This window comes from Halichoerus grypus, chromosome 6 (assembly GCF_964656455.1).
Source record: "Halichoerus grypus chromosome 6, mHalGry1.hap1.1, whole genome shotgun sequence".
NCBI classification, from domain to species: Eukaryota; Metazoa; Chordata; class Mammalia; order Carnivora; family Phocidae; genus Halichoerus; species Halichoerus grypus.
In genome coordinates this window covers 95,089,239-95,115,730 of record NC_135717.1, presented here as the reverse complement: position 1 = coordinate 95,115,730, position 26,492 = coordinate 95,089,239, and the positions used below count along the sequence as shown (strand labels likewise).

At 42.7% G+C, this 26,492-nt stretch overlaps 1 protein-coding gene and 2 pseudogenes across 3 annotated transcripts in view; all 3 read left to right on the top strand.

Moving 5' to 3' along the window:
• LOC118527529 (ATP-dependent DNA helicase Q1-like) overlaps positions 1–26,492 on the top strand; it is a 336,638-nt gene that overhangs the window by 180,330 nt on the left and 129,816 nt on the right. The window lies entirely within an intron of this gene.
• Positions 1–26,492, top strand: part of LOC118546524 (cationic amino acid transporter 3 pseudogene) — a 47,835-nt pseudogene that overhangs the window by 1,685 nt on the left and 19,658 nt on the right. The window lies entirely within an intron of this gene.
• On the top strand, positions 16,687–18,670 carry LOC118546522 (cationic amino acid transporter 3 pseudogene; annotated as a pseudogene).

Genomic DNA, 26,492 nt, shown 5'->3' with positions numbered 1-26,492 from the left:
AATGTTTTTTTCTACATCTACATAGATTTTTGTCTGCATTTGGGTAGATGGATTTGATCTACATACAGTTGGTCCTGTGTATGTTAGTCTGCATCTAGATGCATTTTAGTGACTTGAAATTCAGCTTCTGCCAGACTGGGATGGAATTTGGGAGTAGTAGTGAAGGGGGTGGTAGGGTAGGTAGGTGAGTTAGAAGAGGTGGCTGTGTTTCCTCTTGGCCTAATGAGCACAGACAAGTTCAAGTCTTGGTTGCACTTAGTAATAAGGCTTACGATTGACTGATTCTCATGGTTCCTTCCCCATCTGACATTCTACCCTAATCTGTCTTTGCAGTCCTTAATTTCACGAGGTTCCAGAAATGTGCCCTTTATCTCCATGTCAGTTCTTGATTATCCACAGCAATGGTGGGAATAACCAAAATAGTGAATGATACTGAAATGACTTTTGTTTAAATTTTAAGTGATCCAGTCCTGCCTAGAGTTAATCCAGAAAATGAACAGCTTCAGTGAAAACAATCTATCATGTCACTCCCGATGGGTGGCTGTATGGCATCTCTTCCTTGGCATCTAGAGAGGGAGGCAGATACAAGAACTCAGTTTGTTCAGCCCTTACTGTTGTCAGATACACTAGACATCTCTTGAGAACCTGCAAACCTGTCTCCATGCCATGTTTTCAAACTCTGGAGGAGGCTTTTCCTTAGTTTGAGAGACCAATAATTAGTTCACAGAACATGAAAATCAGTAGGCAACATGTGAAACTCTCAGTATTTATAGGGTTTCCATCACACCTAGAGCAACAGCCAAAGTCCTCACAGTGATGCTCAGGCCATATGTGAAAAATCTGGCTTCTTGATTGCTCTCTGATCTCATCCCCTACTGCTTCTCCCTCAGTGACTGTGTTCTGCCCCCACAGGCTTCCTTGTTACTCCTCAAAAATAGTCAAGTCCCACTTCACACACAGTAGGATGGCTGCTATTAAAAAGCAGAGGATAACGAGTGTTGGCGAGGATGTGGAGAAATTGGGACACTTGTGCATTGCTGGTGGGAATGTAAAATGAGGCAGCTGTTGTGGAAAACAATATGGGGATATCTTAAAAAATTACATACAACTACTATATGATCCAGTGATCCCACTTCTGGGTATATATCCCAATGAATTGAAAGCAGAGACTCAAAAAGACATTTGTACACCCATATTCATAACAGCATTATTCACAACAGCTAATAGGTGAAACAACCAGCACGGTCATCAGTGTATGAATGGAGCAACAAGATGTGGAATATACATACAACGGAATATTGTTCAGCCTTAAAGAGGAAGGACATTCTGACACATGCTACAACATGGATGAACCTTGAAGGTATTATGCTAAATGAAATAAGTTGGTCACAAAAGGACAATATTGCATGATTCCACTTAGAGGTACCTAGATTAGTCAATTCAGAGAGACAGAAAGTAGAATGGTGGTTGCCAGAGGCTGCAGGAAGGAACAGTGGGGAGCCACTGTTTAATGGGTACAGAGTTTCAGCTGAGGAAGATGAACAAATTATGGAGATGGATGGTGGTGATGGCTGCACAACAGTGTGAAGAAGAGGCTGTCTTGAACCCCCCATTTTAAAATCACAAAACCCACTCTGAGCACATCCTAACCTTTTCTTACTCTGAGCACATCCTAACCTTTTCTTACTTTCCCTTTCTCTACAGCATTGATTGCAAACCCAATACAAAATATATTTTTATTACTTGTTTAGTTTTTGCTTCCTACCACAGGAATGTAACCAACTTGGGTGGAGGGATGTTTGTGTTTTCTTTGCTTTATCCACAATGCTTAATATTTGGGGACCAACTGAGGGTTGCTGGAGGGGAGGTGGGTGGGGGGATGGGATAACTGGGTGATGGGCATTAAAGAGGGCACAGGATGTAATTTCACCAGGTTTAATGCCCACAGGATGGGCATTAAAGAGGGCACAGGGTGTTATATGAAACTGATGAATAACTGAACTCTACATCTGAAAGTAATGATACACTATATGTTAGTTAATTGAATTTAAATAAAATTAGATAAAAATTTTTAAAAAATATACTAAAACGCCCTGCAGAAAATCATGCCTGTACTGGGTAGGGTTGTCAGATAAAGTAATTGATTTGCCCAATTAATTTGAATTTCAAATAAACAGTGAATAATTTTTTATATAAAAAAATATTTGGGGACCAGTATATTTGCTGAACGAATAAATGAATGACCATGATTGGGAACAGCATTCTAGAGAAGGCAGAAAGAGAAAGAGAAAATGGGCACATCCCATTCTTCATTTGGTTTTGTTAACTAAATTTTTCTACCCTTGGATATGAGACTCAACCCCAGCAATCAGGTGGCTTTTGCTCTGTTTACCTTTTCGTATCTATTCTAAACTGTTTTGACTTTGAAAGTGTTGGTGTACACATGCACTACACTTACTATATTTCAAGCTCTCGTCCAGAACGCAAAGCCTCTACTCTCGTATTCATGACTGCCCTCTACCTGATTTGCAGGGATGCTTGAGTTAGGACTTCAGAAACCCTAAGGAACCTCAGCTATCCAAAAAGCTTTATACTTGTATGTTTGGGAGCTACTGGTTTGTTTGGGTCCAGAGATTTCATTCTCTGGAATTTTTTTTTTATGTTATGTTAATCACCATATATCATTAGTTTTTGATGTAGTGTTCCATGATTCATTGTTTGCGTATAACACGCAGTGCTCCATTCAATATGTGCCCTCTTTAATACCCATCACCAGGCTAACCCATCCCCCCACCCCCTCCCCTCTAGAACCCTTGGTTTGTTTCTCAGAGTCCGTAGTCTCTCGTGTTTCGTCTCCCCCTCCGATTCCCCCCTTCATTTTTCCCTTCCGACTATCTTCTTTTTTTTTTTTTTTTTAACATATAATGTATTATTTGTTTCAGAGGTACAGGTCCGTGATTCATCAGTCTTACACAGTTCACAGCACTCACCATAGCACATACCCTCCCCAATGTCTATCACCTAGCCATCCCATCCCTCCCACCCGCACCACTCCAGCAAGCCTCAGTTTGTTTCCTGAGATTAAGAAATCCTCATATCAGTGAGATCATATGATATATGTCTTTCTGATTGACTTATTTCGCTTAGTATAATACCCTCTAGTTCCATCCATGTCGTTGCAAATGGCAAGATTTCAGTTTTTTTATGGCTGCATAATATCCCATTGTATATATATACCACATCTTCTTTATCCATTCATCTGTTGATGGACATCTTGGCTCGTCCCATAGTTTGGCTATTGTGGACATTGCCGCTATAAACATCGGGGTGCACGTACCCCTTCAGATCACATTTGTATCTTTGGGGTAAATACCCAGTAGTGCAATTGCTGGGTCGTATGGTAGCTCTATTTTCAACTTTTTGAAGAACCTCCATACTCTTTTCCAGAGTGGCTGCACCAGCTTGCATTCCCAACAAGAGTGTAGGAGGGTTCCCCTTTCTCCGCATCCTCGCCAACATCTGTCATTTCCTGACTTGTTAATTTTAGCCATTCTGACTGGTGTGAGGTGGTATCTCATTGAGATTTTGATTTGGATTTCCCTGATGCTGAGCGATATTGAGCACTTTTTCTTGTATGTGTTGGCCATTTGGATGTCTTCTTTGGAAAAATGTCTGTTCATGTCTTCTGCCCATTTCTTGATTGGATCATTTGTTCTTTGGGTGTTGAGTTTGATAAGTTCTTTATAGATTTTGGATACTAGCCCTTTATCTGGTATGTCATTTGCAAATATCTTCTCTCATTCTGTCGGTTGTCTTTTGGTTTTGTTGACTGTTTCCTTTGTTGTGCAAAAGATTTTTATCTTGATGAAGTCCCAATAGTTCATTTTTGCCCTTGCTTCCCTTGCCTTTGGTGATGTTTCTAGGAAGAAGTTGCTTTGGCTGAGGTCGAAGAAGTTGCTGCCTGTGTTCTCCTCTAGGATTTTGATGGACGCCTGTCTCACATTTAGGTTTTTCATCCATTTTGAGTCTATTTTGTAAGGAAGTGGTCCAGTTTCATTCTTCTGCATGTGGCTGTCCAATTTTCCCAACACCATTTGTTGAAGAGACTGTCGTTTTTTCATTGGACATTCTTTCCTGCTTTGTAGAAGATTAGTTGACCATAGAGTTGAGGGTCCATTTCTGGGTTTTCTATTCTGTTCCATTGATCTATGTGTCTGTTTTTGTGCCAGTACCATACTGTCTTGATGATGACAGCTTTGTAATAGAGCTGGAAGTTCGGAATTGTGATGCCACCAGCTTTGGTTATCTTTTTCAACATTCCTTGGGCTATTCGGGGTCTTTTCTGGTTCCATACAAATTTTAGGATTATTTATTCCATTTCTTTGAAAAAAGTGGATGGTATTTTGATAGGAATTGCATTGGATGTGTAGATTGCTCTAGGTAGCATTGACATCTTCACAATATTTGTTCTTCCAATCCATGAGCATGGAACATTTTTCCATTTCTTTGTATCTTCCTCAATTTCTTTCATGAGTATTTTATAGGTTTCTGAGTACAGATCCTTTGCCTCTTTGGTTAGATTTATTTCTAGGTATCTTATGGTTTTGGGTGCAGTTGTAAATGGGATCAACTCCTTGATTTCTCTTTCTTCTGTCTTGTTGTTGGTGTAAAAAAATGCAACTGATTTCGGGACGCCTGGGTGGCTCAGTCGTCAAGCGTCTGCCTTCGGCTCAGGTCATGATCCCAGGGTCCTGGGATCGAGCCCCACATCGGGCTCCCTGCTCTGCGGGAAGCCTGCTTCTCTCTCTCCCACTCCCCCTGCTTGTGTTCCCTCTCTCGCTGTGTCTCTCTCTGTCAAATAAATAAATAAAATCTTTAAAAAAAAAAATGCAACTGATTTCTGTGCATTGACTTTATATCCTGCCACTTTACTGAATTCCTGTATGAGTTCTAGCAGTTTTGGGGTGGAGTCTTCTGGGTTTTCCACATAAAGTATCATATCATCTCCAAACAGTGAGAGTTTGACTTCTTCTTTGCCGATTCGGATGCCTTTGATTTCTTTTTGTTGTCTGATTGCTGTGGCTAGGACTTCTAATACTATGTTGAATAGCAGTGGTGATAGTGGACATCCCTGCCATGTTCCTGACCTTAGGGGGAAAGCTCTCAGTTTTTCCCCATTGAGAATGATATTTGTTGTGGGTTTTTCATAGATGACTTTTAGGATATTGAGATATGTACCCTCTATCCCTACAGTCTGAAGAGTTTTAATCAAGAAAGGATGCTGTACTTTGTCAAATGCTTTTTCTGCATCTATTGAGAGGATCATATGGTTCTTGTTCTTTCTTTTATTAATGTATTGTATCACATTGATTGATTTGTGGATGTTGAACCAAACTTGCAGCCCAGGAAGAAATCCCACTTGGTCATGGTGAATAATCCTTTTAATGTACTGTTGGATCCTATTGGCTAGTATTTTGGTGAGAATTTTTGTGTCCATGTTCATCAGGGATATTGGTCTGTAATCCTCCTTTTTGATGAGGTCTTTTTCTGATTTGGGGATCAAGGAAATGCTGGCCTCGTAAAATGAATTTGGAAGTTTTCCTTTCATTTCTATTTTCTGGAACAGTTTCAGAAGAATAGGTATTAATTCTTCTTTAAATGTTTGGTAGAATTCCCCTGGGAAGCCATCTGGCCCTGGGCTCTTGTTTGTTGGGAGATTTTTGATGACTGCTTCAATTTCCTTAGTGGTTATGGCTCTGTTCAGGTTTTCTATTTCTTCTTGGTTCAGTTTTGGTAGTTTATACATCTCTAGGAATGCACCCATTTCTTCCAGATTATCTAATTTGCTGGCATATAGTTGCTCATAATATGTTCTTATAATTGTTTGTATTTCTTTGGTGTTGGTTGTGATCTCTCCTCTTTCAGTCATGATTTTATTTATTTGGGTCATTTCTCTTTCCTTTTTGGTAAGTCTGGCCAGGGGTTTATCAATCTTATTCTTTCAAAGAACCAGCTCCTAGTTTCATTGATCTGTTCTACTGTTTTTTTGGTTTCTATTTCATTGATTTCTGCTCTGATCTTTATTATTTCTCTTCTCCTGCTGGGTTTAGGCTTTATTTGCTGTTCTTTCTCCAGCTCCTTTAGGTGTAGGGTTAGGTTGTGTATTGGAGACCTTTCTTGTTTCTTGAGAAAGGCTTGTATTGCTATATACTTTCCTCTTAGGACCGCCTTTACTTCATCCCAAAGATTTTGAACAGTTGTGTTTTCATTTTCATTGGTTTCCATGAATTTTTTTAATTCTTCTTTAATTTCCTGGTTGACCCATTCATTCTTTAGGAGGATGCTCTTTAGCCTCCTTGTATTTGAGTTCTTTCTGAATTTCCTCTCGTGATTGAGTTCTAGTTTCAAAGCATTGTGGTCTGAAAATATGCAGGGAATGATCCCAATCTTTTGGTACCAGTTGAGATCTGATTTGTGACCTAGGATGTGATCTATTCTGGAGAATATTCCATGGGCACTAGAGAAGAGTGTGTATTCTGTTGCTTTGGGATGGACTGTTCTGAATATATCTGTGAAGTCCATTTGGTCCAGTGCATCATTTAAAGTCTTTATTTCCTTGTTGATCTTTTGCTTAGATGATCTGTCCATTTCAGTGAGGGGGTGTTAAAGTCCCCTACTATTATTGTATTATTGCTGATGTGTTTCTTTGATTTTGTTATTAATTGGCTTATATAATTGGCTGCTCCCATGTTAGGGGCATAGATATTTACAATTGTTAGATCTTCCTGTTGGATAGACCCTTTAAGTAGGATATAGTGTCCTTCCTCATCTCTTATTATAGTCTTTGGTTTAAAATCTAATTTGTCTGATCTAAGGATTGCCACCCCAGCTTTCTTTTGGTGTCCATTAGCATGGTAAATGATTTTCCACCCCCTCACTTTCAATCTGGAGGTGTCTTTGCATCTAAAATGAGTCTCTTGCAGACAGCATATCGATGGGTCTTGTTTTTTTTATCCAATCTGATACCCTGTGTCTTTTGATTGGGGCATTTAGCCCATTTACATTCAGGGTCACTATTGAAAGATATGAATTTAGTGCCATTGTATTGCCTGTAACGTGACTGTTACTGTATATTGTCTGTGTTCCTTTCTGGTCTATGTTACTTTTAGGCTCTCTCTTTGCTTAGAGGACCCGTTTCAATATTTCTTGTAGGGCTGGTTTTGTGTTTGCAAATTCTTTTAGTTTTTGTTTGTTCTGGAAGCTTTTTATCTCTCCTTCTAGTTTCAGTGACAGCCTGGCTGGATATAGTATTCTTGGCTGCATATTTTTCTCGTTTAGTGCTCTGAATATATCCTGCCAGTCCTTTCTGGCCTGCCAGGTCTCTCTGGATAGGTCTGTTTCCAATCTAATGTTCCTACCATTGCAGGTTACAGACCTCTTCTCCCGAGCTGCTTTCAGGATATTCTCTTTGTCTCTGAGACTTGTAAGTTTTACTGTTAGATGTCAGGGTGTTGACCTATTTTTATTGATTTTGAGGGGGGTTCTCTGTGCCTCCTGGATTTTGATGCCTGTTTCCTTCCCCAAATTAGGGAAGTTCTCTGCTATAATTTGCTCCAATATACCTTCTGCCCCTCTCTCTCTTTCTTCTTCTTCTGGGCTCTCTCGAATTCTGCCCTCATGATCCAGTAGTTGTTTATCTCTCTTTTTCTCAGCTTCTTTATTTTCCACCATTTGGTCTTCTATATCACTAATTCTCTCTTCTGCCTCATTTATCCTAGCAGTTAGAGCCTCCATTTTTGACGGCACTTCATTCCTAGCCTTTTTGATTTGGACTTGGTTAGATTTTAGTTCTTTTATTTCTCCAGAAAGGGTTTCTCTAGTATCTTCCATGCTTTTTTCAAGCTCAGCTAATATCTTTATAATCGTCATTCTGAACTCTAGTTCTGATATCTTACTAATGTCTGTATTGATTAGGTCCCTGGCAGTCAGTACTGCCTCTTGTTCTTTTTTCTGAGGTGAGTTTTTCTGTCTTGTAATTTGTCCAGAGCAGAATAGATGAATGAAAGAACAAAATGCTAACAGGGTAACAACAACCCCAGAAAAATATACACTAAACAAATCAGATGAGACCTGAAACCAGGGGGAAAAGAAAGGGAAAGAAAGAAAAATAAAAAGAATAGATCAAATATGATCAGGCTGGTGAATAGATCAGTGCCACACACTAGATTTTGGGTGTATTTTGGTCTGTTAGAAGAAAGTGCCTCCCAAAATTTTAAAGAAAGAAAAACTTATATATGTACAAAAATAAGGGTAAATATGATGAAGTGATGGAATATTACTGTAAAGATGAAAATTATAAAAGATTTTATAAAAGGAATTGATAAGAAAAGAAGTTGGTTGAAAAAAGAAAGAAGAGAAATTTAAAAATAAAAAGGGAGAGAATGTGATCAGGCAGGAGACTAGAACAAAGCCATACACTAGAGATTTAGGGTGTATTTTGGTCTGTTAGAAGAAACTGTATCCCAAAATTTTAAAGAAAGAACAACATATATATACCAAAAATAAGGTTAACTACAATGAAGGGATAGAATATGACTCTAAAAATGAAAAATAAAAAATATTTTTAGAGAAGGGATTGATAAGATGTTGAAAAAGGGAAAAAGAAAAATTCAAAAAAAATAGAAAAAGTAAAAAAAGAAAATTAAAAAAATTAACTTTGAAAGACTAAAGAATCATGGTAAAAAAGCCATGGATTCTATGTGCAGTATTCCCCTAGCGCTGGAGTTCTGCCGTTCTCATTGATCGGTAAACTTGGTCTTGGCCGGCTGTTCTTGCTGATCTTCTGGGGGAGGGGCCTGTTGCCGTGGTTCCCAAATGTCTTTGCCGGAGGCGGAATTGCCCCGCCCTTGCCGGTCTGGGCTAAGTAATATGGTCAGGTTTGCTCTCCGGACCTTTTGTTCCCTGCAAGCTTTCCGTTCAGCTTTGGAGGCCGAGAGTGAAAATGGCAGCCTCCCAATCTCCGCCCCGGAGGAGCCGAGAACTCGGGGCCCCGCTCCTCAGTGAGCCCCCAGAGAAAAGCAGTGAGTCACTCCCCTCTCCCCGGTCTCTGACCGCACTCTGTGCTCACCCGGCCTGTGACCGAGCATTTCTATCTCTGGCACCTGACCCCATGTGGAGTCTCCAAACCCAGCAGACCCCTGCGGTGTGCTCCCCGCCGCTCCTCCCGGGGGAGGAAGGTGAGTCTCCCCAGATCTGCCGCTCGTTGGGTCCCTGCTGGAGGAGCAGTGGCCCGACTGTGCCGTGGATCACGGTTAATGGCAACCCCGAGCTGAGAGCCCGCGCCTCGGCTCCGTCTCTGCAGCTGGCTTCCTGCTCCGATACCTGGGAGCTCTGCCACACTCAGGCACCCCCGGTCTTCCTGTGACCCCGAGGGTCCTGAGACCACACTGTCCCGCGAGGGTTCCACCCCCCACTTAGCCACTGGAGCGACGTCCCTCAGTGGAGCCGACTTCTAAAAGTTCTGATTTTGTGCTCTGCGGCTCTATCACTTGCCAGAAGCGGCTGACGGAGGCCTACTCCCCCGACGTCTATCCTCCCGAATATCGCCTCGGATTCACTTCTCTGCATGTCCTACCTTCCAGAAAGTGGTCGCTTTTCTGTTCAGAGAGTTGTTGCTATTCTTTTCTTCGATCTCCTGTTGAGTTCGTAGGTGTTCAGAATGGTTTGATCCCTAATTAGCTGAATTCCTGGGACAGGTGAAATTTAGGTCTCCTACTCCTCTGCCATCTTGCTCCTCCCCTATCTGGAAATTTTAAGGAGGATGAGAGAACTTACATAATTTGGGATCATGAAGTTGCTGTGTATGGATACAAAGGGATTGCTATAATCTCTGGAGATGTTGCATTTAAGGTCTACTTCTTAGAAACTTTGAGAACTTGAAAATAATTCTTGAACAGCTTCATTACCCTTTCTTTCAATTCTATATCAAACTTCTAGCAAAGCAACTGGTATCCAAACTATCTTTGAAGCTCTTCAGGAGGAGCCACAAGGCCAACTTCCTAATTGACAAGAGTGGTAACACCCAACCACAGGAATTAGTGGAACTTACAGCCTTGTAAAAATGTTTTGAAAAGAAAAGGTCCAAAGTGGGGGCAATGCACAATGACTTCCAGAACAAAGGAGAGTGGCGGGGGGGTGGGGGGCGTGTCAATTCTGGTTGGAAAACAAGAAAGCCTGCAATTTAGTGGATGTATGTTGGACTTGACAGTTCTTCTGGGAGACTTGGTTGGGAACTTAGTTTTGGAGATTGGAACGATCTCAGAGACTGAGAGAAACACAGGGAGGAGAGGGAGGGAAGTACAGCCAGAGGCATTAGGGAATTCATACAAGCTGGCTTCATGTTCCCTGGACCCTCTTTGTATTGTTTCATCACAACCCCTGAGTGGGGACCTCCTTTGGGAGAGACTGTTTCCTAATTAAGCTGAGATTCAAAGACCCAGGGCATTCACTGGGAAATGTCCCAAGGAAACAATCTTGAAATAAATACTGGTACATGTTCTAGTCTCCTGTTCTCACCTGGGATTGGCCCTTTATTTCTTCCAAAGGAAAAAATCCTATTTCTAGGAATTTCAAGATATACTGGTCAATTAATACATCTATATATTCATTTTCTCTGTCCTAAATGCCTCTTATGGTTGATTGGTACAATTATGAGCAGATCCTTGACCTGGGTAGTGAGCGTTTAGTGTGGGAGTGTGGAATTCAGAAGGAGGAGGTACATGGATCCTGGTCCTGCCCTCTGGAAGCTTTTAGACCGTTAAGGAATTCAAGTGACAAACACAGAACACCAACAGACAGAAAGGGAAAATTATTTCAGCTGAGCATCAAGATGATTTGACAGGAGGGGAAGAAGGTTGGAGATGGGGATCAGTCAGGAAGGTTTAGGAAAGGCTTCCTAGACAGGGGGACAGGATGTAGAATAGGGTTGAGAAGATCTAGAGGATCAAGACAGGACAGAAAGGAGTGAGGAGGGCATCACTGGGAGGGCAGGTACTTACTCAAGCCAAAGGCTCATCCCAGGAAGTGTAAATCAGGATGTAAGGAGCTAAGTTAGGAAGGAGGTAATGGGCCTGAGGGTAGGGGGAGAATTAGGGCAGGGCTCTGACACCTGAGTCAGAGTCTGGACTGAATAGAAACCACTGGAATAATCTCAGATTATTTCATGGAGAAAAGCCATTTCTGAACATAGCATTTGTGGATGATGTTTGTCTGTGTTGTTATAAGCTGGATTTGTGGTAGGCATTCTCAGGATTCCCAATAATGGGTTTGCTTTCTCTTCTGTGCATTTGGTTGTTCATTTGTTTATACTACCTCCTTCTGCTGGATTCATAAAATATGATTATTTAATTCCCAGGTGTTTTGTTTTTTGTGTTCAGTCACTGTTATCTTCATACTTTGTCTTTGGCCCACTTTCCCTCATCTTCAGTAAAAGTGGAAAGAGCACAACGACCACCCTGCACAACACAGTTGAGGGAAACAGAAATTATCATGCAACCCTTCTCCGACACTGCCATTCAGATGGTCCTCCTCTGGGATTCCTGCTCAGGATCCATAGATGGACTTCAGAAGAGTGTATGACACTTTTTTTGAGGTGACCAACCTCAGGTGGGTCTGTGACTCAACAAATGTGAAGAACCACTGTTGTGTCTTTGTTGAGAGGTGATTGCTGGGATGGTTCCCCAGAGAGAGAAACGTGGCCGAAGCATCCTCAGTGCCAACTGCAGGAGCCTCCAGGAAAGTTGAAGGGGCTGGAGGAGAAGAATTGGGAAAAGGGAAATGGGTTCAGAGGGAACTAGTAGGTTCTTTCTTTGTATTGTCCATATCCTGGTGATTACAGGATTCCGGTTCCCCTTCAATTTAAATCTACTGAACGCCTGCCATTTATCAGGCTCTGTACCAGGTGCTCTCACAACATTATCTCCTGCAATCCTGTGTTGAACCTGCAGTGCACAGAGTGGAGTCAGTCCCTCCCTCAGTCATGGTGTGTTTGCACCATTGCTTCCTGTCAGGCCCCTTTTCAATGCATTTTATTATCCCCTTTCATCCTTATCTCTATTCTCATATCCCCTCCTCACTGGAGGCACTTGCTTTAGTGTATTTAACAAATGCTCTTCCAGTCCATGCTCTATATGTGTATTTAGATATATTCCTCCATTCCACAAATACAGTGCTATGTGTCAGGCACAGTTATAGATGCGGGGAATATAGTCAGGAGCCAAACAGTTTAAAAAGTCCTGCTTTCAAGCAGCTTATATTCTTATGGAGTGAGATATAATGAACAAATAAGTAAGACATACAGTACCTTAATTAGTGACAAGTGCTACGGAAAAATGAAGGGCTGGGGATAAGGTCTGTTGTGCATAGTTAGGAGTAGATTGCAATTGTTACGTGGGGTGAATCAGGAAGGCCATGCTTTAAACGTTCCATTTCACCAAATACAGTGAAGGGAAGAACCATGTGGATATCTGGGTGAGAAGTAGTGCCTTTATGGGGACAGCCAGTGCAAAGGCCCTGAGGTAGGGTCCTGCCTGGTAAGTTAGGAGGCCAGAAGGTTAGGAGGCCACTGACTAGAGAGAAATGTGTGGGAAGAGACAGAAACAGAAGGCTGAGAAGTAGCTGGGTCAGTGACAAATACTGTAGGACTCTGTAGGCCATTGTAAATGCAGACCTTGGCTTTACTCTGAATGAAAAGGAAACAGAAAAAGGTTTTCAGCAGAGGAATGATGTGATATTTTTAATAGATGCATGTTAATCCTTCACAAATGTACAGCGTTTTCTGTTTTTTTAAAGGTACATAAATGGCATTGTTCTGTACACCTCATCCTGCTTTTACTTTTCCTACTTGTCATTGTTTCTGAGATCTACCCAAGTTGCTCTCTGTAAATCTGCTTTATTATCTCTGACTGCCGTGTCATATTTCATTGTGCACACACGGCACATTTTACTTATATATTCCTCTAGGAACAGACGCTGGCACAGCTCCCACTTCGGGCCACCACAAACAGTCCTGTGAGGAACGTGCTCACATGGGCCCCTTATGGACTCAGGAGAGAGTCTCCTTGGGGTGTGCACCTCGCAGAGGGATCGCGGGGTGGGAGGGTGTGTGCGTTCTTAATTCCACTGAGATTGTGCTTCAGGATGGTGCCCCCGTGACGCTCCCACCAGCAGTGTGGGATGGTTTGTATCTCCTCACTGAATTCTCATGCTGATCCAGTGAGGGAGGTCAGGTGAGGTCCTTGTGGGTGAGGAGACTGAGGCTTAGAGAGAGTGAGCCAATTCCCCAAGTTCATGTAGTCACATGGAAGGGCCAGGGCTCACATCCAGCATTTCTGACATAATGGTCATTGCTCTTACCTCTACAGTACCCAGAACTGCCTGTTCCAGAAATAAGGCATCCACAGGCAAAGATGTTATTATATTTATTATTTTAATTTTTATTACTATATCTGAGCCTTGCATTTTTTGCTGCCTGGTCTAACTCAATGAGCCTAGGACCACCACATGTTTAGTACCACATGGATGAGGGTGCCTAATTAGAGTCCTAAGTGTTTCAAAGTGAATTATATGGAATAAAACTGTTTCCATGTCTCATGAGGGCCAGCTAAAAGGCTCAAGTTTCAGTGGATGATTTTGAGGCTAGACCTTTATAAAGACTGATTTTCAGAGTTTGGGGACATTGGATCAGATTTCATTTTTAAGTGTTAGGTAGATGATATTAAGTCCCTACTGGCACTGAGCTATGTACTTGACAGGCATCCTTTCACTTACTCCTCACAACTAAACTAGGAGGGATTTACTTTTACTCCCACTTGGCTATTGTGGAAATTAAAGCCCCAAGAGGAAAACTAATTTGTCCAGAGTCACCAGGTGGGAGGTTGAGGTGTGATTTGAACCTGAACAGTCTACCTGTAGAACCTTACTCTTAACTACTCAACTGTGCCTTCTCTCTGTGAGGGAGGATTTTATAACCTCTTCCGCATGAACTCGAGGACAATTTCTTGTCAGTTAGGTGGTTTAGAACAGTCAGTCATGGGAAGTACAGGGCTAGTGGACAAGAATCTCCAGAGGGAAAGGATCTGAAGTTTGAAAATGTTCCCCAGGTGTCTTCATTAGGCCTCCCTCTGTCCCCGGAAGTGAGAACCTCTGCCTTAGGACATCCTACCTGGATTATAAGGCCTGAACATGATGCCTTCAAAAAGGTACAGATTCTCTAACTGGGCATGGGTGGTTGGTTGTCTATAAGCCCAGGCAGCCTGATATTTTTAAACAAGTGTCCTCAAAAGCTAACAATTCTTTATCACCCTGCAGTCAACATTTTATCACAGTTGGTTTTCCCCCCATACTTTTCATTTTGCTCACCTTCTGCTTGGAAGATAATTCCATTTATATCTTTACCTGATCCAGGTTTGTAAAGGCTGCTTGGCTAAAAGTCTATATCTCAAAGTCAAGTAGGTAGGAATTCTAGATTATGTGCTCCTTCAAGTATCTCTTCTAGTTTGGTCATTTGTTCAACAAATACTTATTGAGCACCTAACTCACAGTCTGATGGAGGAGACAGGCGGCTGACCTGGAATTTGGATACATTAGGATCAATGGCACATGGTGAAGCCCAGTGCTAGGAGAGCACATGGGAAGGGCAGTGTAAGGGAAGCTTCCTGGGGAAGCAACAGCAGAGCTGGGAACTGAAAGAGAAGTGGGGGTTAGCTAAGTGAAGGGGCCAAGAGGGCATTAGAGGCAAGGGCACAGGGTGAGTATCAAATTTCACAGGTGGAGCAGGAACTGGGCAGAGGATGAGGCTGGAGGAATAAGCACAGGTCAGATTATTAAGGAAGGAGGGACTATGAAGGAAGGGCAGTGAGGAACCACTGAACAGTTTGAAGCCTGGGGATGGATGGGGGACACCTCAATCACATTTATAGGGTAGAAAGGATCCATGAGTTAAGAACTGACCCTCCCTATCTATCTCATATGCTTGTTGGTAAATAATAACATTGGAACTGGTAGGTGGCAAATAAGGAGTCTAGATGGATTTGTAGATAGAAGGTCTGACCCATAACCCAAGGGTTCCTTTTGATCATCTATAGAGCACACCTTTCAATTTTGACTTGATCTTTCTGTCTTTAAAAACCTATGACATCATTTCCTAAAATCCTCTCAAAACCAAAGCCTGAGTAGGGAGGAGAGTGGGGGCTGTATGATTTTGTTCTCTGTTTTCAACTACTCATTTCTGGGGCTTTGCTGTGAATTGTTCATGCAAAGCCTTTCTCAAATGGAGGGGACAATTTGAATAGTAGCAGGAGAGGAGGAGGTAGGAGATACTACATGTAGGGTTTGTTCATTAAAAAATATATATATTTGATATATTCAGACAATGGTTTGTGGCAGTTAAAAATAAATCCTTGTGAAAATTAACAGACAGTTACAAGTGAGTGCTTTAATACAAGCTCACAGAGCAGGGCAGATTCTCCAGGCCCTGGCAGCTGACGTCCCAGATGGCTCAGGGTGTGTAGAGAGCAGTGTGGCCAGTGAGGAGACTGTCTGCAGAAATGCGCTCACCTTCTCTTCTGGAACCCAGAGAGGGAGGAGACGGAAGGAATTGTCTTGGTTGTGAACTACTGAGCTAGGTGACTCATTTCTTTTCTCCCTACTATCACACTTCACAGCTGTGGATATAAAAACTGTAATTAATTTTTGTCTGGCTGCTTTGGGTGAGGTTTATTAAATGTCAGAATTCATAAGACTACTTTCCTGGCTCCTCTCCCTTCTCAGTCATGGACCCTGGGTTGGCTGCTGCCCCCATTTCTCCAGTGTTTCCTTCCCAGGCAGCCTGGTCCTCTCCTTCTTGCAGGTGGTTATGAAGGCCCTGCCCCTTTCTTTCTCCTCCCCTCTGTTCACAGCGCCCCTGTGGGCCTAGGTGGGGAAAGTGAAAGTGTGGCCATTAGCACAGCTGAATGGATGATGCAGACTGAGGAGAAAAGGGGTCACAGTGCCATCTGACCTTGACTAGCTGATGTAGGGGCTATCAGTTTATGACTGGGGGTCCAAATTTATATTTTAACCTCAGATGTTATTTTCAAAATGGGTCTGTAATTGCAACGAGGCTGACCAGTCCATGAATTAACCTGTCATAACTCACACCCAAGCACCACTCACACATCCCATGTGAGAATTACTCTACAGCGATTCATGCCCTGTTGTCTTATAGCTTAATTAGTACATGACGCTACATGAGTTAGATGAACCCAAGTTGGAATATATCAAGTGGTATGTTAAAAAGCAGAATGTTGGGAGCCATTGGCCCTTTTACTGGAAGGAAGGCAATATTGATTTTCCTCTGATGTCTTTGGTGTCGGTTTCTATGATATTTGTGCTGCAGCAACTTCTGAGCTTTAGTTGCTTGGTTGAACACCATTGTTCAGTAAATATTTATTGCTTACTTAGGGATTATGGAGGGATAGCCCATAACAGAAAAAATATGAAACAGTAGATTTGAAGCCTGAGCAACAGAACTTGGCAGCCCCAACCCAACTCAGCTTAACTCAGCCTCATTGAACCTGATCCCAGACTCTCCACTCCCGGGCTTGCTACAGATCTCTGATCCTAGAATCCTCTTCACTTCCAGCTAGAATGCTGTGTCAGGCCCTTCGCAGAATTTGTCAAAAGCTGGTACGCAGACGAATGTTGGAGGAAGACGTGAATGAGATGGCCCCTGCCAGAAGACTGACCACTCTGGATTTAGTGGCACTGGGTGTGGGCTGCACAGTGGGAGTAGGTGTGTTTGTCCTGGCTGGTGAGGTGGCTAGAGATATAACAGGACCATCCATTGTGATCTGTTTGTTGGTAGCCAGCCTATCTTCTATATTGGCTGGGCTGTGCTATGCAGAGTTTGGTGTCCAGGTTCCCTATGCTGGCTCTTCATATCTCTACACTTATGTCACTATGGGTGAACTCTGGGCTTTCATCACTGGCTGGAACCTTATCATCTTCTTTGTTGCTCATACAGCCACTGTGGCCCGGGCTTGGACCTTAGCTTTTGACAATCTGCTTGGGAACCAGATCTCTCAGACCCTGCATGAGAGCATCTCACCGAATATTCTCCAGGTCCTTGGAGAAATTCTAGGCTTCATTGTTGTGGGCCTTATGTTGTTGCTCATGGAATTGCTGACACTGAGGAATAGGTGGATTTTCCTGGTTTCCAAAGTGTTCACATTGGTGAAACTTTTGGTTCTCAGTTTTGTTATCATCTCTGGCTTCATGAAGGGGGACCTGCACAACTGGAAGCTCACAGAAGAGGACTACTTAAAGGCTGGACTCAATGACACCTCTAGCGTGGGGCCTCTGGGCTCTGGAGGATTCATGCCTTTTGGCTTCAAGGGGATTCTCCGTGGAGTAGCTATCTGTTTCTATGCATTTATTGGTTTCAGCATTATTATTACCAGAGTTGAAGAAGTCCAGAATCCCAGGCGTTCCATCCCCATGGGAATTGTGATTTCACTGCTCATCTGCTTTTTGGTGTATTTTGGAGTCTCTGCGGCACTTACACTCATGGTGCCCTACTACCAGCTTCGACCTGGGAGCACCTTGCCTGAGGCATTTCTCCATATTGGCTGGGCAACTGCCTACTATATTGTAACTTTTATATTCCTCTGTAGTCTTTCTGTCAGCATCTTTGGCTTTGTGTTCCCCATTCGTAATCTGATATACATGATGGCACAGGACGGCCTCCTGTTCCCTGTCCTTGCCAGAATCCAAACCAGCACATACATGCCCAATGTGTCCACTGTAATCTTGGGCATTATCATAGGAATCATGGCATTCTTCTTTGGACTCACTGATCTTCTCGATCTCATGTCAGTTGGGGCCCTGCTAGCTTACTCCCTGATGGCTCTTTGTGTTCTCATCCTCAGGTATCAGCCAGAAAGGAGGAATGGGGTAAAAGAAGCACAGGTGCAAGAGGGGAACAGACCTGCAGCTGAGGCGCTGACTCTACAGGGACTATTTTTTCCAGGCAGCCCCACCCCCACTCCTCTCTCTGGCCAGGTTGTCTATGTTTGCTCCTCACTGCTTGCTCTGCTGCTGACTCTTCTCTGCCTGGTGCTGGCCCAGTGGCCAGGTCTGCTCTCTGGAGACCCAGCGCCGATCACAGTGGTTGTGCTGCTGCTGGTGCTCATCACTGGGTTCACTGGGGTCATCTGGAGACAGCCACAGAGCTCCACTCCTCTTCACTTTAAGGTCCCTGCTGTGCCTCTCCTCCCACTCCTGAGCATCTTTGTGAATGTTTCCCTTATGATGCAGATGACAGCTGCCACCTGGGCCCGATTTGGTGTCTGGATGCTGATTGGGTTTGCTATCTACTTTGGCTATGGGATCCAGCACAGTTTGGTCCCTTAACCCCACTTCAGTTAGGTCCAAAACTGTAGACTCAGCAGTGAACTCAGCAGTGCCAGTCTGTATTGAGTTGACATTATCACACCTGAATGTAGTCTGGCCCCCTGCAATAATGGAGTACCTTTGAGCACATGGAAAGCTTGGCTTCCCATGGGTAGCTGGTGGGAGAACACTAATACGGCTCTGTATTTATTGTGAAATGAAGGATGTGTCTTTGCTCTTTCTCCTTTTTTGTTTGTTTTTTTTTTTTGGTCTACTTTTCAATTGTGTCTGTGCTGCATACTGGGTTTTTAAAAAGTTATTATTAAAAGAAACTAGAAAAAGTGTTTTTGTTTTCTTTCAGTTAATATCCAGTAGTGAAAATACTGGATAATATGGTAGTTTTATTTTTAATTTTCTGAGGAACTTCCATAATGATTTCCATAATGGCAGCAACAATTTACATTCCCACTGACAGTATATGAGGGTTCATTTTTCTCTACATCCTCATCAACATTTGCCATTTCTTGCCTTTTTATTTTAGCCATTCGGTCAGGTGTAAAGTGATATCTCAGTGTAGTTCTAATATACATTTCCTGATGAATAGTGATGCTGACCATTTTTCATGTGTCTGTTAGCCATCTGGTATGTCTTCTTTGGAAAATGTTTATTCAAGCCCTCTGTCCAGTTTTTATTGGGTTATTTGGGTTTTTTTGGTGTTGAGTTGTATACGTTCTTTATATACTTTGGATATTAACACCTTTTTACATATATCTAGTGTCCTGTGGTTAAGTTGATGCTGGATAAAAAAAGAAACCCAACAAAAAAGTGAAAGCGGCTGAGCTGGGTATGCTCATTGCTGTCTCTTTAGCTCACTAATCAAAGTCACGGTGAAGGGGGATGTGAAGACAGAGTCTAGGAATACCACTCTGCTCAGTGGTGCTCAAATTTCAGCAGGTGCCACCTCACCTGGAGAGCTTGTGAAAACAGATTGCCGGGCCCCACCCCCAGCCTTTGGAGTTCAGTAGGTCAGGGTGGCGCCCAGAACTTGTACTTCTAACAAGTTCCCAGGTAAGGCTGATACTGCTGGTCCAGGGAACACAATTGAAAACCAAAGTTCCAGCTGAAGACCTTGAGAATGTAAAGATTAAGTGAAGGAAACAAAGGTGCGCTTTGAATATTTACTTTCATTTAATGAGACATTTAGATTAAAATATCATCCATTAATCCTTTCCCAGTGGGGATATCAGAGTGAATCATTTCACAATGTATATGTATATCAAATCACCACAATGTACTCATTAAATATCTTACAATTTTATATGTCAATTATACCTCAATAAAGCTGAAATTTTAAAAATGAAATACCACAGTTATCTGTGTATCTTTATTTTCTTTATGATTGTAAATCATAGGTAAGGAGTGTATCTTGTTTACTGCTGAGAACATCCAGCTGGGGCCAGGCACATAATGAGCATTTAATAAATTCATGTTCAACTGAATTGAGCCTTACACATTTCTTTGAAACAGAAAATTCTCCTTCCTTTTAGGCTAAGGCTATGTTATTCCTTTAAAACTATCTTCTGGGGAAACTTCCTTGACAAACAGAATTTCTCTCCATCCAGAACTAAATCTAGAACTGCCCCTAGACCTGTACCGAGCTATCGCAAGTTTTGCCTTTGTGTGGCTATGCCTGAGTTCTGGTGACTATCCTGTCTGTTCCATCAGAGTGGAATCTTGCTCAAAGCAAGGAGTAGGTTCTCTCCTTCCTCTAGACCCAACATTAAGAACAGTGTTGTTCATTCAAAGAGCAACAGGAAAAATACAGACCTGGGGCAGGAGAGTACCTGACATGACCTCCACTGGTCCTGCTCCATCTCTTCCCATGGAATATGGGGAGGGGCCAGAAGTAGTGAAATTGATAGAAGGCCCAACCTGCTCTGACTCCAGGGAACCCCAGAAGATGAGACTGGCTCCAGTGCGGGCATAACAGGCATCTTTCTTGATGCAGTCTATGGTTGGAACAGAAGCACTAGTGTTTTTTCTGTTGTATTTATGCATGGGGCCTGCCCTAGGAGGGAGGGCTAGGAAGCTACTTTCTTACTCGCGGAATTTCTTGTTTTCCCAACAGGGAGTAGGTGACTCCAGGGAAGCCTGATAGAGGCAGGATTACTCATATATTTACATACTCCTTTAGATGCTTCTTTGAAGGACTGGTGCAAAAACCTTGTGAGAGCATCTAAAATATCTTGGTAAGAGAGAATGTACACCCCAAATGGGGAGGGAAATGGACTGACATAGAAGGAATTAATAACTGGATAGGGATTAAGGCATCATTACTTTGGAAGGAAACGTATGAGTAGAAACTGAGAAAGAGGTATTAGTCAATGGACACTTCCTGGAGGAGGATGCTTATGGTGCAATTTGGGAAATAAAAGAGAGACAGGTGAGTTGGAAGAGAAATGGGACAGTAATTCTAGGCACATGGACCTTTAAGAGTCATGAAAGAATGAGAGTCTTGTGAGGGATGTGTTTTTTCACATTTGAAGGGAATTTATGAGCCAGGTTTGTATTGTGTATTGTGCCATAGAATGAGATTCCTGAATCAAGAAGGGATGAGATATGATTCTCACAGCCATCTGGAGGATAGACAGACAGAAGGATGTGGACAGATAGGCTCTTCCTGGGAGACATTTGTAGCAACTGCTATATCATCTAGATCCTTGCTCTAGCAGCATGGGTGTTACCTGGGAGCTTGCAGAAATGCAAATCCTTAGGTCCCAACCCAGACCTACTGAATCAGAATCTGCATTTTTAGTCGGCTCCCAAGTGATTTGTATGTTCTTTCAGGTTTGAGAAGCACTGGCCTGAGGTGATCAATGATAGGTGTCTGGTCTCAGAGGGACACTATGGAAGGTCTGAAAACTTTGGAATTGGGAGTACAAGAGGATGAGCCTAGGCTGGGGGAGTTGAATTTGGGGAAGAGGGAGAAGTATAGGCATTGGCTTCCTTCTTGTCTCCAGGCCTCCCATACGGCTCACTATGGCAGGTTTGGGCACTCTGCCCACTTTGGGACACTGCCTGTTGTGCCCTCCCAGGAGCCTACTTGGTCTTCAAAGGCTCCCTTGGGACAAGAATTTCATGGTTGGAGACTGCTGCCCATTCTCTTACCCGTTCTTTATATGATGGCCTTAAAGGGACTGGGGAGGTCATAATAGTCATGCCCCAACTCGGGGTTGTACTGTCCCTTAATCAAATGAGTGATAATGTGATGATACTAATTGAGGAGGCTCTGGAGGTTGGGGGATTGAAATAGGAGTTCTTAAGTATCTGTCCTGGAAATTAGGATACTTTCATCTTGCAAAAGCTTTAAGGAGAGACCAGATGACTGCATGAGCAGTTATACCCTGATAGGGACCAAATTAATGCCTTTTAAGAGATCTTTTAATGATTCTTCATGGGTTAATAATGAACTATATGAGACCTATAATTCCAGAGACCTGGAGTGATAGGCAGTGGAACAATGTTACCAGGTGGACATTTGAGAATTTTCTTACACTTTTGAGGGTTAGTGTACCTGCTCCCCAATCAGAATGAGTGATAAAGACAGGCCAATATTGAAGGAAAACAGATTGAGATTGAACATAAGGAAGAATATTCTGAGATTAGCAAGGTGATGGGGGACATGGGAGGGTGCAGGCTCTCTGGCCGTGTGCATGGCTGTCTCATTTGGCTGTGGAATGCCTCAGATGGGTCCTGCCCAGAAACAGGGAAATGTACACAATGAACTCTCAAAATCTTTGTTATCCCAAGAAATCTCCAGTCAACTTGTTAAGTGAAAGCGTGGGGTGGACGTGGGGTGTATATAAGGTGGTGAGGCATGGGGATGATGAATGACAAAAGAAAAAACATTAGAGCACTGAAATCAGCTAAAAATCGTAATCAGGTCTCAGATTTAGGAGAATAAGTTGCATGTTAGGGCTCAAAGAAGAATTTTAGGTTTCCATGTTCTTCCTCTCTCCATGTATTTATATTATCTCATTGATGAGATTTAAAAACCTCCTACGGGAATAGAACATCTCTTTTATGTATTACTTCTTTATATCTCCAATGCCCACAGAGTGATGATGAAAATAATAGCTACCATTTACTGAGTACTATGCCCTATGCTTTGTTCCAAGCACTTGACAAAATCACCTATTTAATACAAAAGTTGTAGGAGTTGAGTATCGTTATGCTCACTTTACAAAAGCTGAAACTGAGGCTCAGAGAGGTGCAAAGTGCAGTGAAGTAATTTGTGCAAAGTGAGTACTGAGTTTGAGCAAAGCTCATGCTGGTAACCCCTCCCTGAGCTATCCTCTGCACGGAGTAGCCACTCAGTGAGGGATAGATGATCATTGAAACTTGATGGCATAGAGGTAATTGAAAGACAATGGATAATTCCAAATAGTGAATAATGAATAAACAATTTCTATTTGTTTGTGGCATGTAGTCAGAGTCACACTTAGTGACACATGCAGCTCAAACTCAGACCCTCTCTCATTCACCTTCACTGGGGCCCATCCTGCAGTCAGGAGCTTGGAAAGGGGAGAGGCTGGATATATTATATTGATAAAGCACCTCATTGAAAGTCATGTGTGTGTGCCAGATATATGGACATATGTCATTGAATTTGAGTGGAAATAAGCACCAAGGAATGGGGTACGTTTTCCTCGGCAGGTCTATAAATATGACCGTATTTGTTAGGTATGATGTGTGTGCCTGTGTGTGTGTGTGTGTGTGTGTGCATGCACAAATCCTGAAGGAGTTCAACCAGCTATAAGGAACTAGCTGCCTTCCTTCCTTGGCCCTGGTTTGTGTGTTTATACCAAATCCTGATATTAACTTTTCACCTACTTTCAAGGGAACCTCAATGAGTTTCTTTCTGGGAAGTTCATGGCTAAGAGGCTGGGCTGCTTTGGGGCCCCTATACATCTGTTATAGTCAGGAGAGGTTTGCAGAGAAAGAGAAACAGTGGCCAAAAGACAATCCCCTCTTGACTTTTCTTTCTAGCCTAATACATAGCCACCCTTGTATGTATACCACCCATGTAACCACCTCCCCTTCCTAGAATCCCCTGATGAAAAGTACTAAAAGAAACTATTTTATTTACATCTTTGCTTTCAAATGGGACTTTCTATTTGAGCCATCCCAGAAAGAGGAGAATTAAAAATTATATTAATTAAGGAATGTAGATTGAGATTGTGAGAAATGGGTGATTTGTGAAACTAACTTCATAGAAAGCAACGAGCTTTGACAGAAGTAAGTTTGGTAAGAGGAGTTGAATGTCTCTGTTTCCTTTTTTACAAAACCTGAAGCAAAACTCCTGGAAGCAGGAGGCAGGATGACCTGCACATGGTTGGAAGGCAGACAAAGCACAGGGACTCCCTCCTCCACCTTGCAATGCCAGTGCTTGGGAGACTGTTTTATGAGGGATTTTTATGACAAACTTTACATCTGACATTTAATAGCATCTCTTGTCCAGTGAAGGAGGAAATATAGATATTTATTGACATATAGTGTCTAAAGAGCAAGGAAAATTGACTATGGAGATGGAAGGAGGAGGGGTTTCTCTCTTTCCCTCAGGTATGCAAATTACCCAACTTAATTTGTGTGGTATATACTTTTCTGTGCTTTGTGCTCTTCTCAGTAATGAGATTAAGAAATCCTTTCATTGTTAATAAGGAACTCAGTGGAGGGAGAGAGGAGATGAGAGGCATATAGATAGAGGCATAATTGGTACCCTGTTCCATTTGAACCATACAGACCTTCATAAGATCAGGTGCAAGAGAAGGGGGGATAAGTGGACCCTGGGACCCAGGTCCTGGCCTTGTCTTCCCTATAGAAAGCTTCCAGCTTCTGCAGTTTTACCTTGAATTTCACTGATCCTTGCATTTCACTCTCATGATGATCAGAAGTTCAACATCAAATGATGCCCAAAGTCAAGAAATCCTTCCCAGTAACTATGTCTTTTCCTTGGAATTCCATCCTCCCAATCCTACGCAATCATCCCAGTCCAAATTTAAATGTTACTTCTTGCATACACCTTCCTGGATAACTCGCATCAGAAGCAGTATATTTCCTTCGACCACCTTTACTCCTTTGTGTCAATCTACCATAGTCATCTCTCCACACACTGTCTTCAGTTGTAGTTACCCTGTGTCTTCCTTGTCCCTTACTCAACTCTAAGCTTTTGGAGTGGGGAGACTGTGCCCTGTATACTTTTATATTCTCTCTTCCAGGCACAACACAGAGCCTAAGAATTGTTAAATAACTTTCACGTAAGGTATACAGTTATAGGGAAAGAGACCGTGGGTAGAGATGTAGAAGTAGGTGCATTATGAATATTGATTAAGGATATTATTGTTAATATAGGCCTTGTCATAATACTTTCAGGTATAGATCATATTATTAGGAAAATTTTATCCAACCAGTAGATTTATTCCCATATAATATGTTTATTCATCATTCATTCTTTCCATCATTCAAATATAGAAATTTTCCTACTGGGAAATAGACGATAAGGAAGAAAAAGGAGTTTAAAAAATTACAGTGTGATGAACAGTGAAAGGAAATAAACAGGGTCTTGTGATAAAAAAAATAACAGGGAATATTCTTTTGATAGGGAGGATAGGAAAGGCCTTTATGGTCACTGTCATATATTTACCCTACTATGATCCCGACTTAACTGAATTTTATTTTTTTTAAGATTTATTTATTTATTTATTTATTTGACAGAGAGAGACACAGTGAGAGAGGGAACACAAGCAGGGGGAGTGGGAGAGGGAGAAGCAGGCTTCCCGCGGAGCAGGGAGCCCAATGCGAGGCTCGATCCCAGGACCCTGGGATCATGACCTGAGCTGATGGCAGATGCTTAACAACTGAGCCACCCAGGCGCCCCTAACTCAATTTTAATCTGAAGAGCAATAATAATAAAATCAGTCACAGAATGAGAAGAGAAGCCATTCCACCAGGGAGTGTGTTTGTCAACCCAACCTTAGGATTGGTTTCTCTTTGGTCCAACTTCCCAATCTCCCTGCTGCCTTGGGAAGAGGGGAAGTCAGGGCCCTCCCCTTGCCTCAGGATGGACCCTGCTCCCTCTTCTCCAGCTGAAGATTTGGCAAGCAAAGCAGGAGTTACAAGCTTTGATCTTGCTAGAGACTTGGAGACAAATCAAGACAGAGGCCTCTGAAATAAAGCCCCAGGATGTGAGGAGTTGGGGAAGAGACGGAGACAGAAGTTCACAAAGAGAGAGGCTAATTGTTATCACAGAAACTCCCTCTCACCTCCCACCTCAGCAGGTTCTAGGCTCTGTTCTCCTTGGGGGAGATGGTCAGGGCTTTGGGGCTTCTGGTTGGGGGGAGATATCCCTTGAGTGACTTTCAAGGTCCCTACCCTCTGCCCCCAGTCATTCCTGGATCCCTGCTCCAAGGTTGAAGACAACCCAGGCTGTGAGGAGCAGGCTGTCCACCAGTGTCCCAGCAGCCTCAGCTAGCTCTTTCATTACCAGGGCCTTCTTTTGACTAATTTCCTGCCTCCTCCTCCAGCCACAGGTTGGTAGCATTAGCTTCTGTGCCTTGCAGATCAGTGGTCACATTAGAAAAGGCTTGGGAGTGGGTAACAGGAATCTGAGACTGGTACCTGGCACTTTTACACCCACTCACACTTTCCTGACTGCTTCCTATTGGGACGTGTTTTGGTCAGTAGTTCAAGACTAATGTTTCCCCTTCTCATGAAGGCCTTGACCTTGGTGGAGTTGGGGATAATGTTCTATCATTTCATTCCCTGCACTTGTGCTTCTTCAGTCTTTTGACGCTCCCCCTGCAACCTGTCCCTTTGTCCCTCCCAACCTTTTCACTCATCTCTACCCCCTGCCTGGTCAGTTCTTCCTGCCTTCTGTCTATGTCAGTTTGCTTCTTGTTTTCCTCTCAACCTTCTCTTTCTATGATTCCAACCTTGAAGAGATGTGAAGATGAGATTTAAGGGCAGCATCTTTGAGGGAGTGGGCTTTGGACACAGCAAGAGGC